General features: G+C 38.3%; 1 protein-coding gene and 1 long non-coding RNA gene across 3 annotated transcripts in view; both read left to right on the forward strand.

Moving 5' to 3' along the window:
• The window catches only part of LOC115265578 (uncharacterized), a 115,931-nt gene that overhangs the window by 23,740 nt on the left and 70,377 nt on the right, over positions 1-21,814 (forward strand). The gene's annotated exons all lie outside the window — the stretch shown is intronic.
• Positions 9,646-10,434, forward strand: LOC134288906 (uncharacterized). The gene is made up of 2 exons (XR_009998170.1): positions 9,646-9,844; positions 9,909-10,434. It is a non-coding gene; the product is annotated as an uncharacterized LOC134288906 (long non-coding RNA).

The following is a 21,814-nucleotide window of genomic DNA, read 5'->3' on the forward strand; positions in this document are numbered from 1 at the left end:
TTCGGTTCTTCTATGAAATCTTCGCAATATAGTTAAGTTTAGAATACCTTGGAAAAATTTGGAAAATGTTTAGTATTATTGAAAATATGGTTAAATGAATACACCTGTTGGGGCAGGTTCGGGATTTCCGGTGGAATTTCACAGGTGGAAAATCGGATTCTGGCTGTAGAGTAGCTCTATGCTGTGCGGGTGGTGGTGGCATAGGATTTTGAGCTACTTCGCGTTCCACAAAGCTCACGGTGTTGCAGCTAACTGCCACTAGGAGGATTTCTTCTTCACAGTAGAACAACTTTTGGCACTCTAGGAATAACTTTATTCACTTGGAACTAAGATTTAGGCACAATTGGAGAGTACTTTATTTCTTGGAAGTTCAATTTGGACTAATTTTATTTTATAATTTATGATCTAATGAAACCTAACTGCCTACTACCACTTACAGCATTTTAATTTCATGCTATTCATTTCTAGCACTACTACTACCATCTAGCACTCAATTGCAGTACTAGAGCAAGGTGGGTTCGGCGCGAGCCTATAGAAATATATTGGGAACTAGTTGGGAACAAACAACACCTCCCAAAATAAAAATCTGCACAAAATGCAATTTTATTAAGATTTTTCAACATTTCAAAAATCTGTAGCGAGTAAAATTTGTACGATAAAAAATCTGGAATTGATGCTTGTTAAGAGTTATGTACACATAACATATCATGCAACACCGACTTTTAAAAGCCACATTTTCGATAGAAAAATCTCCTATATCTACAAAATGGTCCACTCCAAAAAACGTCTATTTTGTGGTCAAACTATGAAGTTCTGCTTTTAATATCTTAAAAGGTTATAAATTTCTATTTTTTGCTCTAACTTACTCGTCCATAAATTAAAAAAACATTCCCTATTTAAAAAAATGCGAATTTTTCATTTAATATATTTTTTATTTGCGTAAACATGATTTCGAGGAGCATAGAAAAAAGAGGTTCCTCAAAAATGGCCTTTTTTCATTTTAAAGAATTGCGCTTAAATGCAGTCGAGATTTTTCTTTAAAAAAATAATTTGCCTATATCATGAGGATTCTGGAGCTTATTATGTTTGCACAAAAAAGTTAACAATTTTCGAACATTATCGAACTTTTTTCGCAATTTCATTTTTTTAGGAGGTGTGCAAAAATTTAAAAACATGCGTTCAGTAATCTAGGTTAAAAACCCAGTTAAAAGAACATTTTTAGAAAATCATAAAAGCCATTTCTTTTTTCACGGATTTATACAGTATCTCCAAAAATAAAATTACTTAAAAGTTGTATTAAACTATTTTTGAGGCTATTTTAAACATATTCAACTTCTTTACGATACAGTCCTTATCCTAATTCGCACCCGACCCACCAGACGATCGGCGTTGGGAGGATGGATATTTGTCAGAAGGCCTCCCATTTGCACAGCAACAGGTGAACCTCCGCAAACATCCAATTACATACATATAGCTCATTAAGGTATGCCCAGAGGTCCGTCGAATGGTGTGGTGGTTCAAAGCGTCATTGAAAGTTGTATTTCTGCTGAAGCACCATGATTCAGTGGTAAATGCCGCGAGTGCCGGCAGTGACACCCCTTTGCGGATCCGCACATATATGCGTGTATTTATAATTGGTGGCCATGCAATATAAAATCTCGTGCGATGACAGTCGTTTCATTCGAAGGTAGCACAGGGGTTACTCGTAAAATTTGTTTTCGGAACAGCCAGCGCGACTGAGTTATGGGGCACCCATAACACCACCACAAGGGGCAACTCGAGGAAGATCTCGTTCCAAGATTATTAACAATACCGTGTGGAATGCCGGAGTTTTGTGATGGGGCATCTGTTTGCATCTCCACAAAATATGATAATCTTAACCTATTACATCACGGACGACGACGGAGGGCCGGGGTTACCGTGATGAATTACCTTCATTGATCCAAAGCATCATCCACCAACCGAACTAATACGATCTGGTGGTAGGTAGTTAGTGCATTAGTGATGGTATTGTTGAAGTAGGGCTTTTGTGCAGCGATTAGCGGCTTGTTCACGCTTGTGAAAGTGGGTTATGTTTGATTGAAGATACTACAGCGATGAAAATAAATCGCAAATGCATATGCAGCGGTAGTTTGGATCATACTCAAGGTGGCGCAAGCTGGATGATATGTTAGTATCGCAACTCACTCTCGAACAAACTTCATATGGGCAATAAGCAGTATCACAGTGGATGCAGAGTACCTAATAAGCATAAAAGCTTTGCAAGCACCTGAACTAACAGCGGCAATGTGCTTGTTCATTATAAACGGTTCGCGTTTTTTCTTCTCACAACAGCACGTAATATATGCACGGTATGCAAATTGAAGGATTTTCACATGCTCTCACAGCAAATGTCACCACAGGGGTAGTCCAGCAGTTTAGACTAAATCTATCGTTAGATTGATACAATATTGTTTTCAAAAGCTAGGTTAACGATTTGATGAGATATATCTTGACCTTATAATGTCTTTATTGAAAAGATTATGCAAAAATGCTTCAAATCAGATTTACAAATACCGTTTTTGAAAACAGTGCTTACGGTTGGTCATATGATACATATATCATACATATGATGATAAAGCTGGTATTTTTTCGATGAAAACATAAAATTTGATTTGGTTTTCGCACATAATTCCATTCCAATTCCGTTCCAATTCCATTCCAATTCCATTCCAATTCCATTCCAATTCCATTCCAATTCCATTCCAATTCCATTCCAATTCCATTCCAATTCCATTCCAATTCCATTCCAATTCCATTCCAATTCCATTCCAATTCCATTCCAATTCCATTCCAATTCCATTCCAATTCCATTCCAATTCCATTCCAATTCCATTCCAATTCCATTCCAATTCCATTCCAATTCCATTCCAATTCCATTCCAATTCCATTCCAATTCCATTCCAATTCCATTCCAATTCCATTCCAATTCCATTCCAATTCCATTCCAATTCCATTCCAATTCCATTCCAATTCCATTCCAATTCCATTCCAATTCCATTCCAATTCCATTCCAATTCCATTCCAATTCCATTCCAATTCCATTCCAATTCCATTCCAATTCCATTCCAATTCCATTCCAATTCCATTCCAATTCCATTCCAATTCCATTCCAATTCCATTCCAATTCCATTCCAATTCCATTCCAATTCCATTCCAATTCCATTCCAATTCCATTTTAATTCCATTCCAATTCCATTCCAATTCCATTCCAATTCCATTCCAATTCCATTCCAATTCCATTCCAATTCCATTCCAATTCCATTCCAATTCCATTCCAATTCCATTCCAATTCCATTCCAATTCCATTCCAATTCCATTCCAATTCCATTCCAATTCCATTCCAATTCCATTCCAATTCCATTCCAATTCCATTCCAATTCCATTCCAATTCCATTCCAATTCCATTCCAATTCCATTCCAATTCCATTCCAATTCCATTCCAATTCCATTCCAATTCCATTCCAATTCCATTCCAATTCCATTCCAATTCCATTCCAATTCCATTCCAATTCCATTCCAATTCCATTCCAATTCCATTCCAATTCCATTCCAATTCCATTCCAATTCCATTCCAATTCCATTCCAATTCCATTCCAATTCCATTCCAATTCCATTCCAATTCCATTCCAATTCCATTCCAATTCCATTCCAATTCCATTCCAATTCCATTCCAATTCCATTCCAATTCCATTCCAATTCCATTCCAATTCCATTCCAATTCCATTCCAATTCCATTCCAATTCCATTCCAATTCCATTCCAATTCCATTCCAATTCCATTCCAATTCCATTCCAATTCCATTCCAATTCCATTCCAATTCCATTCCAATTCCATTCCAATTCCATTCCAATTCCATTCCAATTCCATTCCAATTCCATTCCAATTCCATTCCAATTCCATTCCAATTCTATTCCAATTCCATTCCAATTCCATTCCAATTCCATTCCTTGTCTCCCTGTCTGAACTCGCCACACCATTCAGGTGTTTGTTGTACTTCTGCTTCCACCTGTTGATCATCTTACGTCCGTCCGTTAAGATGCTTCAGTGCTTATCCCAGCACAATTCGGCTTACGATACGAAGCCTTTGGGGAATGCGTTGAGCTTCTGGTAGAACTTCCGTGTTTCTTGTGAACGACATTTCAGTTCCATTTGTTCGCAGTGCTCTTCTTCTCGGCAGCGCTTTTTCTGCCGGAAGAGGTGGGTCTGCTGGTTCCACGTTCCACTTTCTGCCGAGTCCCGTGCTGCAGCATGACCGTCCTCGCTACGATCTTTTTTTACATAACTGCTGTACACTCATAGTCGAACCAATCATTCATTCAGTTCCGTTCCCCATACCCGATGTTGTTCTCAGCAGTGTTGTTGATGGCTGCTTCTACAGTAACTCCAATAGTCCTCGAGAGGGGCCTCATTGAATTCGTCCTCGTCTAGCAACGCTTCCTCATGATTCTGCACGTATGCGGTAGCGACATGGTTAGTTCAGTCGTTCTTGGGTATCTGGATAGATTCGAAACTGGATTCAGATCGTTCTTAGCAGGCCATAGGAACTCCAATCATAAAAAAAAAACAAACATGTAAATACAGATCATCAACAACTTATTGAACTCAAGAACTGACTTCAACCAGGCCATCCTCATAGGCGTACTCATAGTCAGATCGTCCATAATTTCTGCAGATCAATGATTCATCATGCATTACACATATTGTCTGGTCTCCAGTAAGCCTAGTGGTTAAGGCTATGGATTGCCCTTCCGGAGACGGCGGGTTCGACTCCCTGGGCATGGTGTATCATTGTACTTGCCACACAATGTACAAATTCATGCAATGGTAGGCAAAAAATTCCCTTCAATTAATAACTGTAGAAGTGCCCTAAGAACATTAAGTTGAAGAGAGGCAGGCCAAGTTCCAATGCAAACGTCGAGCCATAAAAAAAAAGAAGAGAAAGAAGAACATATTATCAAGATATCCACGAAACATGAAAGAGAACATGGGCAACCCATGTTTTAAAGATGTCTCCGATAACGTGTGGGTTCAACAAGGGAATAATTCCTCGTGTTTGGCGCCATTTGAAGACAATGATTTAGAAATGATGAATATCTCAAGAGTTGCCGGGGCCCGCGGCGTAATGGCTGCACGTTCACTGGTGTTTTGAACTTCTACAGATCCGTAGTGGGGTTCTGTGAAACCGAAGTTCGGCATTAGAGTTGAACTGCTTGTTGAGCGGACCAAATTACCTCTTGTCCTTCTTTGCTTTGCCGCTTTTCACTTTTCCTTCGACTCTTTCTTGGCGGGTATAAAACGTGTGGAACTTCCGCACTACTTCAACCTTTCAGGTTGGCGATTCTTTTGTCAGTCCATCATGAACATAATGGAGTGCCGTTGAGTCCCTGACCTTTACTGTTCGGGTAGTGACCCGAGATCACAAGCCATAGTATTCGTGTCCGTTAAGCAATCTCTCAAAGAATCCTTCCATCTTGCTTTCTCTTATCGCCATCCCTTTCGGGCTACCAACAGGATCCTTCTTTCCCTCTGGTGGTGGGTTGTGGAATCTGCAGGTATGGCGGCGCGGTAAGGTAGACTATCCTACTTTTGCCTGACAACACATTGATGAAGAAAACTGCACAACACATATGAACACTACCTGCACTATTTTATATTAAACACGATATACAATTCACACAAAATCTCAAAAACACTCCACACTGAACTGCGAACACTTACAAAGGGACAAGCAACAGCCACACATCAACATCCTCGTGCTCATCATTCTACCATGATAGGGTAGACAGTGAAAGCAGCGCAACGGCAACCAGTTCGATGTAGTAGAATCGAAATAGAATACATTTAGGCGCTGTACAAAGTGTAAGTACAGCTTCCAATTGGAATCGCCCACGCAGTGCCCTAGTGGACAAAAGAGCTTTAAATTAGGTTAAGTGATTGAAGAATAAAAAATCTCAAGAGTTCAAGAAATTCTGATAACTTCGAAGCATTTACTCGATGATCTACGTCATTCAAACTATTCTGAAATTAAGTTCTTCAAGGTCTCCAAGATCAACTCTTGTTTCTCTATACTCTATCGATTGATTTCTTTCAAAATTGTTTCTGTTGTACCTCATAATATAGCAAGTATCTCTTTGTGTTCTTGTTTGTGCGTTCACTGACATACAAACGCTCTTCATGATATTTTGAAGTATGGATCACAAAATCTGTACATTTCAACACAATTTAGTTCTCATTAATGCTCGAGGAGTATAATTTACGCTATTCTCAGAGCCTGCAATTGCAATTATAATAACTTTGCTATTTCCGCTTGGTGATCTAGGCCATCTCTAAACTATTCTAGAACAAATACTTTCAAAGTCTGCAGGCTCTACTCTTGTTTCTCTTTACTCTAATTCTTTTACGATTCTATCTGTTGTGCCTTATAATTTTACAAATATACTTTAATGTTGCTCTTTTGGAATCCTCTGGCATACAAATAGTTATAACGAATACATTGGAGCCTTACAAATGCTCATTTTATTTTCCGTATCGGGCCCCACGTCTGGGAACTTAGATACGAAAAACAAAATGGAACATTACAAATGTACAAAACACAAACATGCAACAGATAACATTAACTGTGCCAAGTTATCTAAATAGATAACGTAGTCCAATCGCAGGATGACGAGGTTTCATTTATTGGTTTGGGTCCATCAATCATCCTGGAATTGTATTTTAGTTGGCAGTTTGCCTTTTAGTTCGCAGCATCTGTTGCTGCATTCATAGCTTGTTTTGGTCTAGGAATTTCTAATCCTAAGGGGGCATCCCGATTCGAGCAACAACTGAAGACCGTCTACAATTTGATGTCCGTGTTAGGGGACGGCTTGCGTGTTTTGTACTGGATCGCTCCTGAAATGTTTGGAGCACTACAAATGTACATTAAAATTCAGGGACAGATGTACAAACCTTAGGATAAAATACAAAATAAACTCATTTTGTCACAACAATTTACAAACGTAACACACTCCATGCAACAATCGAAGACTTTTCCAAGAATTGCATTCTCCAATTCATGGAAAATTCTTAATACTACTTTACATACGTCACAACTAATTTACAAACGTAACATAGTCTCCGATGTATCATATGCAGGAATTGTGACCCATACTTCAAAAAAAATTGGAGACGTGTATGCTAGAAAACGCCCAAAGAGCAACACACAAGCATACTCGTAATATTATTAGGTACAACAGACACAATCGTGAAAAAAACTACATGGATAGCTTAGAGAGAAATAAGAATAGAGCTTGTGGACCTTAAAGGTCCTAATATTAGAATAGTTTGGATGATCTAGATCACCAACTGAATGTTGCAAAGCTATTAGAATTGCACGCTGAGGTTCTATGAGACAGACACAATCCTGAAAGAATTATGCCAATAGAGTGAAGAGAAACATGAGTAGAGCCTGTAGAAGGCCCTAATTCCGGAATTGTTTGGATAGCCTAGAACATCTCATGAATGTACCAGAAGCATTATTGATGTGCACTGAGGCTCCTTTAGAAGCATAGACTTCATCCCATGAACATTATTTAAAATTAAAGCATGATACAATATGTTGATAATGTAAACCAAACTTCGAAATGTATTGGAGGCTATTTGTATTTCACAGAATGTCCATGTCCAACTATCACAACATCGAATTACTCGTGTTATTGCAAGGTCTAATGGTCATCAACGTGACTGAATTTCTTGCACAGAATCAAATATACTATATTATCAATATAGGTCACTTCGTGTTTTCAAATACAACGACATGGAGACGCCGTTTACGAATGATTACAGCACCACCTGTTGTCAGAAAAAGCCAATAATTGTATTTTGATCAATTTTTGTTTACCGTGCAAGGTGACATTTCTTGAAAAAAAGATGTTAGGGGTGTCAAAGTTTTTTGTTCCCAAATAATCGATTATTAAATAATCGATTTGCAATATACACAAACAAAATAATATTTCATTAGATGACATCTACGAATACATCTGTAGAAGAATTTGAATGCTCCCTCATTGTAACGCCACCGAAATCGGTTCACTTCAAAATTCAAAATTTTCACCCTCAAATTTAACTTATATTTTGCCTTGATGATTGCTATTTTCTCTTGACAAAGGCTTTTAATATCATCTTTCTTAATGTCCACGCTGACAAACATACATCGGATTGGATAGCTTACAAAAAATCCGGAAGATCACCAACCAAGTGCACGTCGAATTTCTCGTGGCAGAGTGCAAGACATTGAATTCAAGGGTGCACAAGCTAATGGACCGATGCACGAACTTAATAATTTCAACGTTTGAGCGTTCTGTGCTTACAAAAAATGAGCTCCGGGACCGGACCTGAGAATAGAACCCGACAAATTTATTTTCGATTAATTTCGTTGTTCTTCTTAAGTGAACTGTGAGTTTATTCGAATGCTGATTGTTTTATTCCGGACTAACCGACTTTGTTGTTGGATGTGTGAACATTGTGCTGTCAAAGATAGAACATTTACACGATCGTCGCGAAATCCTTACAAAGCTCATTATTTTTAAATATACAGTCATGGGCTACTGCACTGAGAAAAAAATTATAGTTAAGTTAACAATTCAACCATGTTTAATTTTACCATGCCTGAAAATAGTCGTAACGAACATGTTATCAGTAATGATTACTATGTTTTCCTTGAAATTACCATGGTTTGACGATCAAGCGCATAGTAATCATAACCATCAAACGTAGTTATCTTGATTACGCTGTTCGTGATTGTCAGAACCATGTTCATGTTTTCATAATACTATTCTCATGCTTAGTTATACTTTTTCCGTAGTTTTTCTCGGCCATTTCCACAAAATAAATCGTTTGTCACGTAGCCGGTTTCATAAAAAATAATTTGTTAGCTTTTTTTTCTTACTGGTAAGTTTTTCCATTGATTTTTGTTTTTTAACCCTCTAATACCCAAATTTTTGATTTTGATCTAAATATCATTTTTCGTAATCTAAAATCGATTTAAACATGTTTTGGAAGATTATTCTTTTTAATTCTCGATTTCGTGAATTTCAGTTTTTGATTTTTCTAATTTTTATTTTTGAACATCCCCACACTTTTATATTTTTCCTGGAAGCCAATTTGGGGAACGGATTTTTTGAGATGAAAATATTTTGATATTTTGTGATTATTGTTGAAATATTATTATTTTAAATTTTTTTCACAGAAAATTTTATTTTCCGTGTAATTTTAAGGAAAATAATTTTAGAGTGTATTCGATTCCCTCAAACTATTAAACAAGGATAGAATGATTTGGGAAAAATTTAAAATATGTTAATTGTAGCGATTCAATACAAAATAAACAGTGACTTCTAAAAGGTGACTAAAACATCAATTTTTCAATGATTTTTAAAACATATAAATGTGCTTCAAAATACATTAAAAACCATTTTGAGATATACAGAACAGTCCTAAATATCAGCCAAAAATATAAAAAAAAATGATTTCCGACGAAACAAAAATTACAAAAATGCTCAAACTATACCCCGTCTAAAGGCGGGATTGGGTATTAGAGGGTTAAACGCTGATAGTATATTCACGTACATCTATCTGGACCCGCAGTAATTCGAACACCTGCTGCTAACAGGTTACCGGCTTGGTTACCGGATTGAAAATCTTCCGGCATACCGGAAGATATTTCAAAACCATCTTTGCAGACATCGAAGAGATGCTCCGGAAGTTGACTGATGGAAAGCTGATTGCAAGGAACAGAAGGATGAGAAAGCGCCGATGAAGGAAGCGAAAAGTAGGTCACGATTTGATTCTGCAATTTCTGCCACATATTCCAATACATTTTCTATCATTCACAGGATACATAAAACCACTTGAACCCATGAGCCCACTTCCTTAGACCTCTTTTATGTGAGTTGAACTACCACATCGAATAAACCAGAGAAATAGGACGTGTCACCCGAATTGCGCCACCGATTGTTTCAAATGCACTACTCCGGATCGAAAAATTACCTTCCAAAAATGAGCTGAAATCTCCGGTTTGCCGATGACACCCAATCCTCAATTCACGGATGGACTTCGGTGTTATTTTCCCTGCTCCATCAGTTCAGTCGTCGCCGGTAAATCAGTTCACACCAGAAACCCTCAAACCAAACCTCCATCACAGATTCCTTCCAGCCATGATCAGCAGCTGAAGTTCCCGAAAGACGTCGTTAACCCGCAGTTGGCCATCCCCAGGAACTTCAGTCAAATCATCACTTTCACCAAGGCAAACATTGTGTTTGGCGCTCCCGGAGGATATTCATGAAGAAATAATTATGTATACATTTTATTAATTTATTTTGATGGAGAGCAATAAATATAATCGATTTCATTTCTTTTCAATTTGAATGTAAACAACAAAGACGACAGGACGACACTACCATTCAACCACACACATGGTAACTAAAACTATAACGCCATGGTCAAACGTACTATGCTGCTTATCAAGCACATAGTAAAACGAACTACGAAGTAAGGTTCAAATCTACCATAAAATGTAAACAAAAAGCGACATGGTAAATTGAACCCTGCACATGGTAGTTTCAAAAATAAATCATGGTCTACCAAAATCAAGTAGTAAAAGTGTTTTAATTTGACCCTAGATTTGGTCACCGTTACCATGTCCCTTTTTTCAGTGTGGGTGAACTTCAGTTAAGGTCCCATTAGACGTGACAAATATTTGGCCAAACAAGCCCAACAAATGACCAACACAACTTGAATCATAGCAACCTTGGATAAATGTCGGACTTCAATTGCAAATATTTTGTATAATGACAAACACTCTAATGGCATCTTTAGTAAAAATATTCTGGCAAATTCGCTCGCTGCAGAGTGTTAATCCTCCATAAATTTAGTCAGGCATTCCTTTAGATGTTCCTTCTGAATTCCTTCTGATTTTCTAACGGAATTTCCTTCTCAGTTTTCTCTTTTCCTTTGCTAATCGAAAAAATCCGCATTTATCTGTTGCTATCCGTCGTTAACCGCGTCTAATTGCACCTGCGGCTCAGATAGCAGCGGTTAGCGACGGTTAGGAACGGATATATGCGGATTTTCCGATTAGAAAAGGATATGTCATTCCCCTTGGTTTCCTCCAAGAGTTTTTTTTCTAAGATTCATTCTGGAGCTTTTTGTGAAGTTCCTCCAGGAGTGCCTTCAGAGATTGATTTAAAGTTTTTTTTTTCTTAAATTTCTCCAGAGGTTCCTTCGAGGGACCCCCAGGAGTTCCTACTGAAATCACTTCAGCAATTTCTTCTGATGTTTCTTCAAGAATTAATTCTAGGAATCCTCAAGAATTTTCTTCTAGGATTCGTCAAAAAGTTCCTTATAGGAGTTTCTTGGAGTCTTTCTTGGATTCCTGCAGAACCTCCTTCAACGATTCCCTCAGGAGTTTTTTTTTACGAATACCTCCCGGAGTTCCTCCTGGAATTCCTCCAAAATTTTCCAAGAACGATCAGGAGTTGTATCAAGGATTTATCCAAAAGTTCATTAAAAAATTCCTGATTCTGGGAATTTCAACCGAGATTTCTACCAGTATTCTCCCAAAAGTTCCTACCGGAATTCACTCCGTCCTTTAAGGATTTCCACAGAGTCTTCTGGGATTTTTCATGGAATTTCTTTTGAAATTCCGGAGAAATTCTGAAGTGACTTTGTATAACTCCAACGCGATTTTATATGAACAATTTAATTTATATTTTACGAGAGATCTTTCCAGGATTCCTTCAGAAGTTCCCTCTTTGAAGTATCAGAAATCCCCCAGGAATTATTTTCGTGATTCCTTACGAAATTTCTATAAATTTGGAATGTCTTTAGAAGTACTTTTTTCCGGGATTCCCAGAAGGAATAAGTGTAATAGTTCATAACTCGCTAACGGAAAGTTCGATTTGGGTCGTCTGTGTTTTAGTCTGTTATGAACGTTTATCGGTTAAAATTTACTTCTCATCTGCAAATTCGCATGTCGCGCGAGTCGCGACTTCGATTTGGTGCTGCGACGATAGTATCCGCCAGAAATTCTCGATTGAGTTTAAATAAGGGCGAAAGTAACATGAGAGAGTTCTCTTCATCGACTCTTTCTTCTGCAAATTAAAGTGACAAGATGCAAATTTAATCGAACTTTTATACACTTAGACGCTAGATTGCATCGCAACCTAGCGATTTATGACCAAAAAGTGCAACCATACTTGCATCTTGTCACTTTAATTTGAGGAAAAGAGAGTCGATGAAGAGAACTCTCTCATGTTACTTTCGCCCTTATTTAAACTCAATCTAGAATTGTTTAAGAAGAGAGAATTAAATTTGTTCTAGATTGAGTAGTTGAAAAAAAAATCGATTAATGTTTAATCGATTATTTCAGAAGAAATGGGCATCCCCACCATGCAATGACAGTTCGACAGAATAAATGTCATTCGGATAGCGCATGCATTTAGTGTGTAGTAGTACCTCTTCTGACGCTTGGTGGCGCCACATTCACTAAAAAGGTGTCGCCAAAAAATCGTAAGAGTGACCTATATTGTTAATATAGTATATTTGACAGAATGAACATAAATGATGGTAGATACTTTAGATCCATCTCTTCTTGGCGTAACGTCCTCATTGGGACAAAGCCTGCTTCTCAGCTTAGTGTTCTATGAGCACTTCCACAGTTATTAACTGAGAGCTTCCTCTGCCACTGACCATTTTGCATGCGTATATCGTGTGGCAGGCACGAAGATACTCTATGCCCAAGGAAGTCAAGGAAATTTCCTTTACGAAAAGATCCTGGACTGACCGGGAATCGAACCCGTCACCCTTAGCATGGTCATGCTGAATACCCGTGCGTTTACCGCCTCGGCTATATGGGCCCTTTAGATCTGAAATAAATCAATTCCAGAGTAGTTTGGATGGCCAAGATTTGTGACACAAACTTCGGAGTACTTCGCAGAGTAGTTCATGAATGGTAATGGTTAACGGATTATGATGAGTAGTGATTCATTGCATGCATAGGATCAGAGAAAACTGTTGATGGTTAGCAAAATGTTCAAATTTGAGCAAAACATCTAAAACTCATTAAAAAAACACAAAAAGGCCACGTATTCTCGGCTATAAGCAAAATAGGGGAGGTACCATGCATTTTGCAGCAAAACTATTTCCCTTGGCTGAAATGTTCGAAAACAACGAAGACATTGCATTTCTAGCAAAAGAAGATTGTCCCGGGTTAAGGATAATCGTCGTGGAATCCCCGCTCCAATATTGCACCTCCGATGCACAAATCTCAAGAAGTAAACATCTAACGATAGTGTAATTTTTATTCTGTTCTTGCTAACTTGTAAAAAGCTTAAAATAAGAAAACCCGATGCACGCTTTTCATCGCGAGAAAGTGCAAAAGTAGGTCATTCTGGAAGCTTATTTTGGATTCTAACAAGCTTGTCCTTAAACGGGTTAAAAAATGTGCCTTAACAGGCCTTAACTATATCAAGAACTTCGGAAGTGGTGCTCCGTGTAGATCATCGGATCCACAAAACAGCGTACCACTCCCGAAGTTAGGTCTGACGCATGAATTTGAAGAAAAATCGATTTTCGCTCGCATCGAATTCCGGTTTTTGACTGGATCATCTACATGGCAGCAAACTCGGTATATGAAAATCAATAACACATATTTTGACACAACTAGAGCAAAAAATTTAAAAAAAAAGTTTAACGTCCATAAAATAAGATTTTCATCCGAAAAATCGCTTGTTTTAGTTCAATTTTTACAAATAATTATTCCAGCACAAAGAAGCAATAATTTACATGATATATAATGCAAATCATCATGACTGGAATGAAAATTTGCATGACTAAAATAATTATTATATTCACTCGTTTCATTACAAATGTGCAAGTAAATCTGAACAATGCACAAAATAAATTTTGCATAAATCGCCATAAAATCTATCACTCTCTTCAGTATGTTCATGAATAGTGGAAGAAACCAACAATGTATCATACAAAGTGAAAACAAATTAATTCGCACAGTGCACGATGCCAATGGCGGCGAAACTAACCGATTGATGCAGAAAGCTGCGCGCGAAAACTTTGTTTGGTGAACGCCCCGACGAACTATACCTAGAGGTAGCAATAGGAATGCGGCAACGGACAACAAAATCAATCCATATCCATACTTGAAATTCCGTCCAGCACGTCCTTGTTTCGGTTTTCCACTCCGGTTGCGCAAACCGGAAAGATGCGGTGCCTGCCATTTGAAAGCGCTCAATTTACATTCCGGTGCTGCGATGACATCTGATCGAGTCAGCAGAGATACCTATTGGTAGTAGAAACAGCCTCGTCATCTGAAGATGATATCGATTGAGGACAAACCGTTGGGAGTCTTCCTAATCGAGGCAAGCATTATGTAAACAGAGTGCGTCAATCGACGAGCTTGTATGGATAGTGAAATTGAATAATCTGACTCCCGGTATGGTCCAGGATATTTTGGAAATGTTTCTGGTTTTCCTTGGCAAAAAGTATCATATCAGGCCAAACATGTCTAAAGGTCCTATCTGCAGAAGAGAGGCTCTCTTTGCTTTCTCTCTCTTTCGTTAATATTTGAATAATGATTGTCTCCTTGCATAGAACGATGGTCAAAACAATCTCCTTTTGATTTTTACTGCAAAAGTAGTTGAAAAGTGTACCATTACATTGCAATAATTGAAAGAGAAAGTGAACAAAGAGAGCCTCTCAAATGCAGATAGGACCTATTGAAATGTTTGGCCTGATAGGTATATGATACGAGAAGAGCATGCTGTAATTAATAATGATCTGAAAATCTGAAAGGCTCAGTCCCAGTTAAAACGTTGCGCCAAAAAGGCTAAGAATTATAAGAAGACTAAATACGATTTTGAAAAAACGGATGAATAAACAGAACAAGTTTCAACTTGTGTCGGTAAAACCGCAACACAAGAACGGATTTCGTAAACGAAAGGTACTTTAAGAATCTCACGATCGAAATTTAGGGCAAAGGTCTCATATCGAGCGCAGTGACCTTGCCTTGCGCAAAGTCATTACCCCCCATTCCATTAACGCTCCGACAGAAGGTTCCTCGCCTACGGTTCGACGTTTCGTTTAAGTCTTTTGATGGTTTGTAGCATGTCGCTCGAATCGCGACTGCCGTGCTGCCGAGAGCATGGCACTTATGTGCCGCGCCGCGCCATATTCAAGGTCTCCGCTCACATTTTATGTTTACATTTTTATGCAGTGCTTCCAACCGGTTCAAAAACCGCCTCAGCATCCAGACAACATATTATGTATGGAGCAAAACTTGCTTCAAAGACTTCCTTCTCTCTAATACGCTGTGCACTAGTAAACTCGTTCTCCTAAACAAGTCGGAAGTAAAGACCATTTTTTATAACTGTTATGTAAAGCTCGGACCCACGACGGAAACAAGTTTCTTACGGGGACGGACAGAGCAAATCCAATAAGTGCAGAACGAATGGTTTCAATTTGATTGCATCCATCGGTTGGTCACATTAGTTCAGTCTGTCGAGGAAATAAAAAAACGGCTAAACGTCCTTCATCAAAACAACGACTTTAATTTAGTCGTTTCTCTTACGGCCGCGGTTGATCACCGTCCGCTTCACAGATCATTGGTCTCTGATGAGAAAAATGGAGTCAGTACTGAAGGTCGATTCGTCGCGTGATTGGTACGCGGTCGAAACCCTAAAATAAATCGAATGTGGGAAAAAAAAACTTGAAGAACATTATAGTCAAAAGTAGCAATGATTGTGTCATTCAAAGTTGGTGATGCAGTTGCACAGTTTTGATGGATCAAACCATAGATCAAACGCTGTCATTGTAGAAATAGTCATTCAAATTAATTGTCTAGGTTCGTACCTTCTTTCGATAACGGTACTGTGCCAGTTGATGCGTCACCACACCTCAGCCAGTAATGGGCAAAAAGTATTGACTTACATTTTCTATGGTTACTTATTGTCAGACAATGTGTTTTTTATCGTTTGCTTGTGTTAATGAAAGAAGTATGTCTGGTTGAGGAACATACCTATATTGCTATGACAATTATTGTTGGGTTTGTTATGAAAGCTGAGCCAATCGTAACAATCATGCAGACTTAACCCTCTAATACCAAAATTTTTGATTTTGATCTAAATCTCATTTTTCGTCGTCTAAAATCGATTTAAACATGTTTTGAAACTTCTGTTCTTTTGATTTCATATTTATACAATCATATTTATACAATTTTGCTATCTCAACTGATAGAAGAATTTCCACTTTGTAATTTCCGTTTTAATTTCCACTTTGCTTGATTAGCCCAAGGGTTAGCCTAAGCAAAAATCGAGATGTTGACATCTGATAAAAGGATGTTGAAAGATCATAACCAACTCAGTCGTATAAGAGCACGAGCAATGGTGACCGTACAATTCGTAGTTGCTACTCCGTGATTGACCATTGAATTGCACAATGAGCCATGACCTTCAATGTACACTAGACTGGGTCAACAAAGTCGATTTTTTGGAACAAAGCTTTTTTAATTCCTTTTAGCGTCCAAAACAACTGTGCAAAATTTGGGAGCGATTAATTGCTTCCCCGTATTCCGCTTTGCGATTGAAATTTGTATGGAAATTAGTATGGGAAAACGTGCTTTTTGCATTTTTCTCATAAATTGAATTTTTTTTGTCTAAAATGATCTAACTAATGACGTTGAAGTATAGCCTCGGATATACTGAAAAACTTTGCCGAAGACCGCAAAGTGATCTGACACTTGTGAAAAAAGTTATAACGTATAGATTGCCCGGTAGTGCTTATCATTTTACATGTAAAGGAATAACATCAATAATAAAATCTCAATTTTTGGCCTAAGTTACCAAGCGAATAACTTTTTTCACAAGCGTCGAATCACTTTGCGGTCTTCGGCAAAGTTGTTCGCCATATCCTACGCTATACTTTAACGTTATTAGTTACATGGTATTAGACAAAAGAATTCAACTTAAGAGTAAAATGCAAAAAAGTACGTTTTTCCATACTAACTTCCATACAAATTTCAATCGCAATGCGGAATACGGGGACGCAATCAATCGCTTCCAAATTTTGCACAGTTGCTTTGGACTCTAATATAGATTGCAAAAGCTTTGTTCCGGGTTGATGCGATCAAATTTAAACTTTCTCCATACAAAGTTGACCCACTCTAATGTACACGTTCCGAGAGCTCAAACTTTATTGGGTCAATAACCGGCCACGTCCTTACGGTCAACCAGGGAAGGGAAGAAATGTTAGTTCGACAACAGCTCCTCTTGCAGCCGGAAGTTCTGAGTTGGTGCTATTCGACACTCAAACCGCGTAGAGACGAACAGGATTGAACTGAAGAAGAAGAAGGCAACAATCATAGAAAGAACGAGCTTTTCATTCACACCATCGCATTATCTGTTGAAATTATGTTTATAACAAATCCGGAAACCAAAACAAAAACAAACATAGAGTTGCCAAATTTCAATGAGCAAGGTGATGTAGGGTGAGCAGTTTGTTGAAATAAAAGATTACCACGGTAATTCTACAACAGTCGGTGTCGAAATAGCGGGGTAATACGGTAGATCATTCCGTTCCGATATGACTCTGCAATCTGCAGTCATGAGTAATCCTTGTGCTGATGGTGGGTACACAATCAATATCATCATTAAGATATGTCAGCTTGAGCTTGAGCTTGATTGACCACCCGCAGTTGCTATAGCATACTCCAATATCGCCAGATCAGCTACACTTACACAAGAAATCTTTAGTGTTATTATTATTATAATTATTATTACCGTCATTAGGGGTGACAATGGGTCAGAGGGGCGAGATTGGGTCAAAACTATATCTGAAATATCTCATCAAATATTGTGAATATTGAATCAAAAATGTTATTGTGTCTTCCTCGTACTTGCCAGCAGCTCCTGCCGAAAAAATAGATTTCTTGAGCAGTTAGTTAATTTTTGATAAATTGTCGAAAAAAGCTTGAAAATGGCCTTTTTAAAATGTCTCTTTTAGGGCTCGATGAAACATCACACTTTTAGGTGGATTGATACTTTTTAGAATCTCGAACTCGTATCCATCATATAATATATTATTGGTGAGTGGTATCAACCTTGACCAGAATTTTATTTCCTTGCTTTGTTGGCAATGCGGAACAACTTCGGTTCCCTTGACCCATTCTCACCCCCTCAAAGGGTCAATTTTCATACACTTGTAGTTTTAAGGAAAATTGACGAACTTCAAATATGTTTTCATCATTTGTGAATGCATTATCAAAGATCTCATTCCAGTGATCAAAGGACTTTATCATGCAAAGAAGCAAAATTTATTGAACAATATGAATGTGGAAGTATGCATTTTTGACCCATTCTCACCCCCAACAACGGTAGTTCTTTATTATGGGGAAATTCAGCCCTACACTGAAAACAATCCAAACGTCGTTGTTACGTGAAAACATACGTGGTTTTTTTCCATCGCACTTTTCACGTAGCACCTACGTGGATCTTTGATAGCTGAAAATGAACTCATGAACAATCATTCCACCGGTGGTCCCCGTGGTAGCTACGTATAATTCACGTAACAACTATGGTCTTTTTCCGTGCTTTTTACAGAGGGCAATAATAAATCTTAGGCATTATTTCAGTAATGTTTATCAATATTATCAATTTAGTTGAAAACCGAAGTTTTCGACTAGCGAAAATGATTTTTTCTCCAAATCCGTGCGTCGGACCTAACTTCGGAATTGGTGCCGTATTCCTGGTCCGCTATACAGCGCATTACTTCCGAAATTAGATCCGATGCATAGATTTGGAGAAAATCCATTGTCGCTAGTCGAAAATTCCGGATTTTAACTGCACGAAGAATAATATATGTATGTAGGAAACGAGATTGAGGCCGTGGACGTACCAAATTTCAATCACTTTCTAACTCCGCACTCACACCATTCAAAACAAACAGCGTTAACGGGTTTCAGTATCGCTGCGAAGTAAATTGGAAGTAGGTGCGGCCACTATTTAACTTTGGAAACAGCAATAAAAGTAAGAACCTTATCATTCCTTGTTTATTTATTATAACACTACTGAAGACAAAAATTACACTTTTGTTCTGCTAGCTCATTTTTTGTTCCGCTGCATAAACTCCAATGGTAATCCACCGTTCACCATTCCTGGAAAAGCACTGATAATGATTGTTAATCAATTGTTTGACAATTGTTTATCTTTAAAAGTACTTACAATTGTTTGAAGTGCTGAATAATTAATAACAAGAGCAGATTTATTTACAACTGTCGCCATCTTGAATTTGTTTGCGATCCACAGGCATCGGTGGATGAACGCAAAAAGCTGTCATAATGAAATGAATAGGTTACGTGAAATTTCACGTAAGGGATACTGGATACACAGTGAAAGCCACAGGGGTTTCATTTGATAATCATCAATGAATCGGTAGCTGTTACCTTTGTCAGGTGAAATAACGAAAATGAACGCGTTTTCTGAACTACGTGATTTTCCACGTAACCTTGACGTTTGGATTTTTTGGAGTGTAGGCTCCCTATCTCCAGTATGTGAGCGTTGGTGGTCTTGTATTTTTAGGCGACAATGGCGCCTGCTGCGTCAGGTTGCATGTCAGTGTGGGTCAAAGAAGAGAAGTGATGTTAGAAATTGCTCATTGAAAACAGGCCGTTGAGTCCTCTGCGCCTGCACAAGCTCATGCGGATGTCGGTGTGCTGGTGGGAAATTATTATTTTTGTCACAGGGTTCATGCAATGCTGCATGGATGCTAAGTTTAAAGTGATAGTTTGTGCGAAGAGATAGTTTACTATGAAGCGGCACAGTGCACTTGGTTGCATAACTTGTAGGCGTTATACGATAGATAGGCATTGTGCTGTGATAAAAGTTGGAAGGAAGAGAAACGTTTCTGGTTCGAGCGATGGCTACGAAAATTCAAATATACAGGAGAGGTATATGTAGGAGTGAGAGAAAGTAGATAGAAAGATACAAAGTAGGAGGAAAGGGACATGCCAGGGATTGAATCCAGAACCGTGCGAACTTTGTCTCATCATTAGGATATGTCAGCTCAAGAAGAAATCCATGCGCACTAATGATCGTCAGCTCCGCTGATTTAAGCCACAAGATTCAGCCATTACGTGAGCCTACATTTCGTAGACAGTTTTTGCATAAATGGAAGTGTTCAGCTCAATAGCATTTTTTTCAACCAAAATAAGCAATGATTTAGAGAAGCAACGCAATGACGTCCTTTACTTCCAAATAAAGTGGTTGTTCATACCATCTCCGTCGAGGCCCTACATGGGCGGTGCCTGGGAGCGTCTTGTACACTGTGTTGAAATCGCTATTGGAGCGAACACTTCTAGAATATTCGACGATAAAAACCCTGGAAATAACCCGATGGAAGCAGAGTTTATCACTTATTCCAGGCTACCTTCATCCCCCTTAAGTCAGCGGATCCAGAATAGCACACGCCTAACCTCTTTCTGTTGGGCAACTTCAGTCAGTGACCTGAATATTCTGCCATGCGATCCAATGCCACCGCGAGAAAACCTACGGATTAGCCCTAACTGACTCAATCGATTAGCGACGAGTTCTGGCGTTGGTACTTTTTAAGGAATACGCACCAGACATCACTCGCCGGATCAAATGGTTTGCGCATACATGGGACCTGAAAGTCTGTAGTCTGGTTCTAGTTGTTGGAGAAACGAGGTATGTCATCAGTGAGAGCTAGACCGTACTCAATCACGATGGTGGCTCCGGAGAGGAACCTTAGGACGTGATTCAGGTTCACGGCTGGGGAAATGTTGCGATACGCCTCCACACCACACGATTTATGTATGCCGTATAGCTCGGGAAACAATAGCAACGGTCCTGAAAATCCAAATGTAAACAAATAGGACAGGGAATACACAGCAAATAAATGTGTAATCTCAACGTGCGTAACTTCAGGCGACGTATCCATTTTCGGAAGAAAATTAACTCGGTTACATAGTTTTCCAACAATTATCAAACTCATCACGAATACTAGCAGATACATAGAACTAGTTTCATGTTAATTATATACCTTTCAACTCAGTGAAATAGTTGAAACGTAAAGGGTGTGCCCCGCAATCAGCGGATCAGAGTACGAATCCATGCCAATATTATACTTTTATATGATTTATCTCTCAGTTTAGTTCTAGTGATTGCTAGACCTACAAATTACATCCTTCAGCGGCTAATTTGCTGTGTTGAAGGATGTAATTTGTACATCACTTTAACAATGCGACTGATGTGCAATTTAGATGATGAGAATCAGAAGAATATTATTTTGCATTGTATATCTATAAATACGTAGCATAATAGAAATCTAAAGAAAGATGCTTTTCAGCACTTCTTAATTCTTATATCTATTAGAATTATTTTAGGACCACATAATTTAATTCTCTTCTCACATTAAATTTAACGTAGCATCATCTCGCTAATGCTAGCTGGTTTGGAGCCGGATTATTTTGTCTCTGCTGCCGCAACCTCGCTGGCTTCTAAAACGTTTCTTATGTTCGGTTTCATCATTGGGGTCATATTAACCCCTTTCGGCTCAAAAGGGTTAAATCTATGATCTTACTAACACTAACTGGTTTGTATCTTCCTAACATTAAAAGCTTTTATATTTCTAAGGTTAACCAAAAATTGTAAAATCCTAGTTGTAAGGAAATAATGAAGCGACCCCTCGACTTTCCAAGAGCACACATCTGAAGTAA

This window comes from Aedes albopictus, chromosome 2, assembly GCF_035046485.1.
Source record: "Aedes albopictus strain Foshan chromosome 2, AalbF5, whole genome shotgun sequence".
Lineage (NCBI taxonomy): Eukaryota > Metazoa > Arthropoda > Insecta > Diptera > Culicidae > Aedes > Aedes albopictus.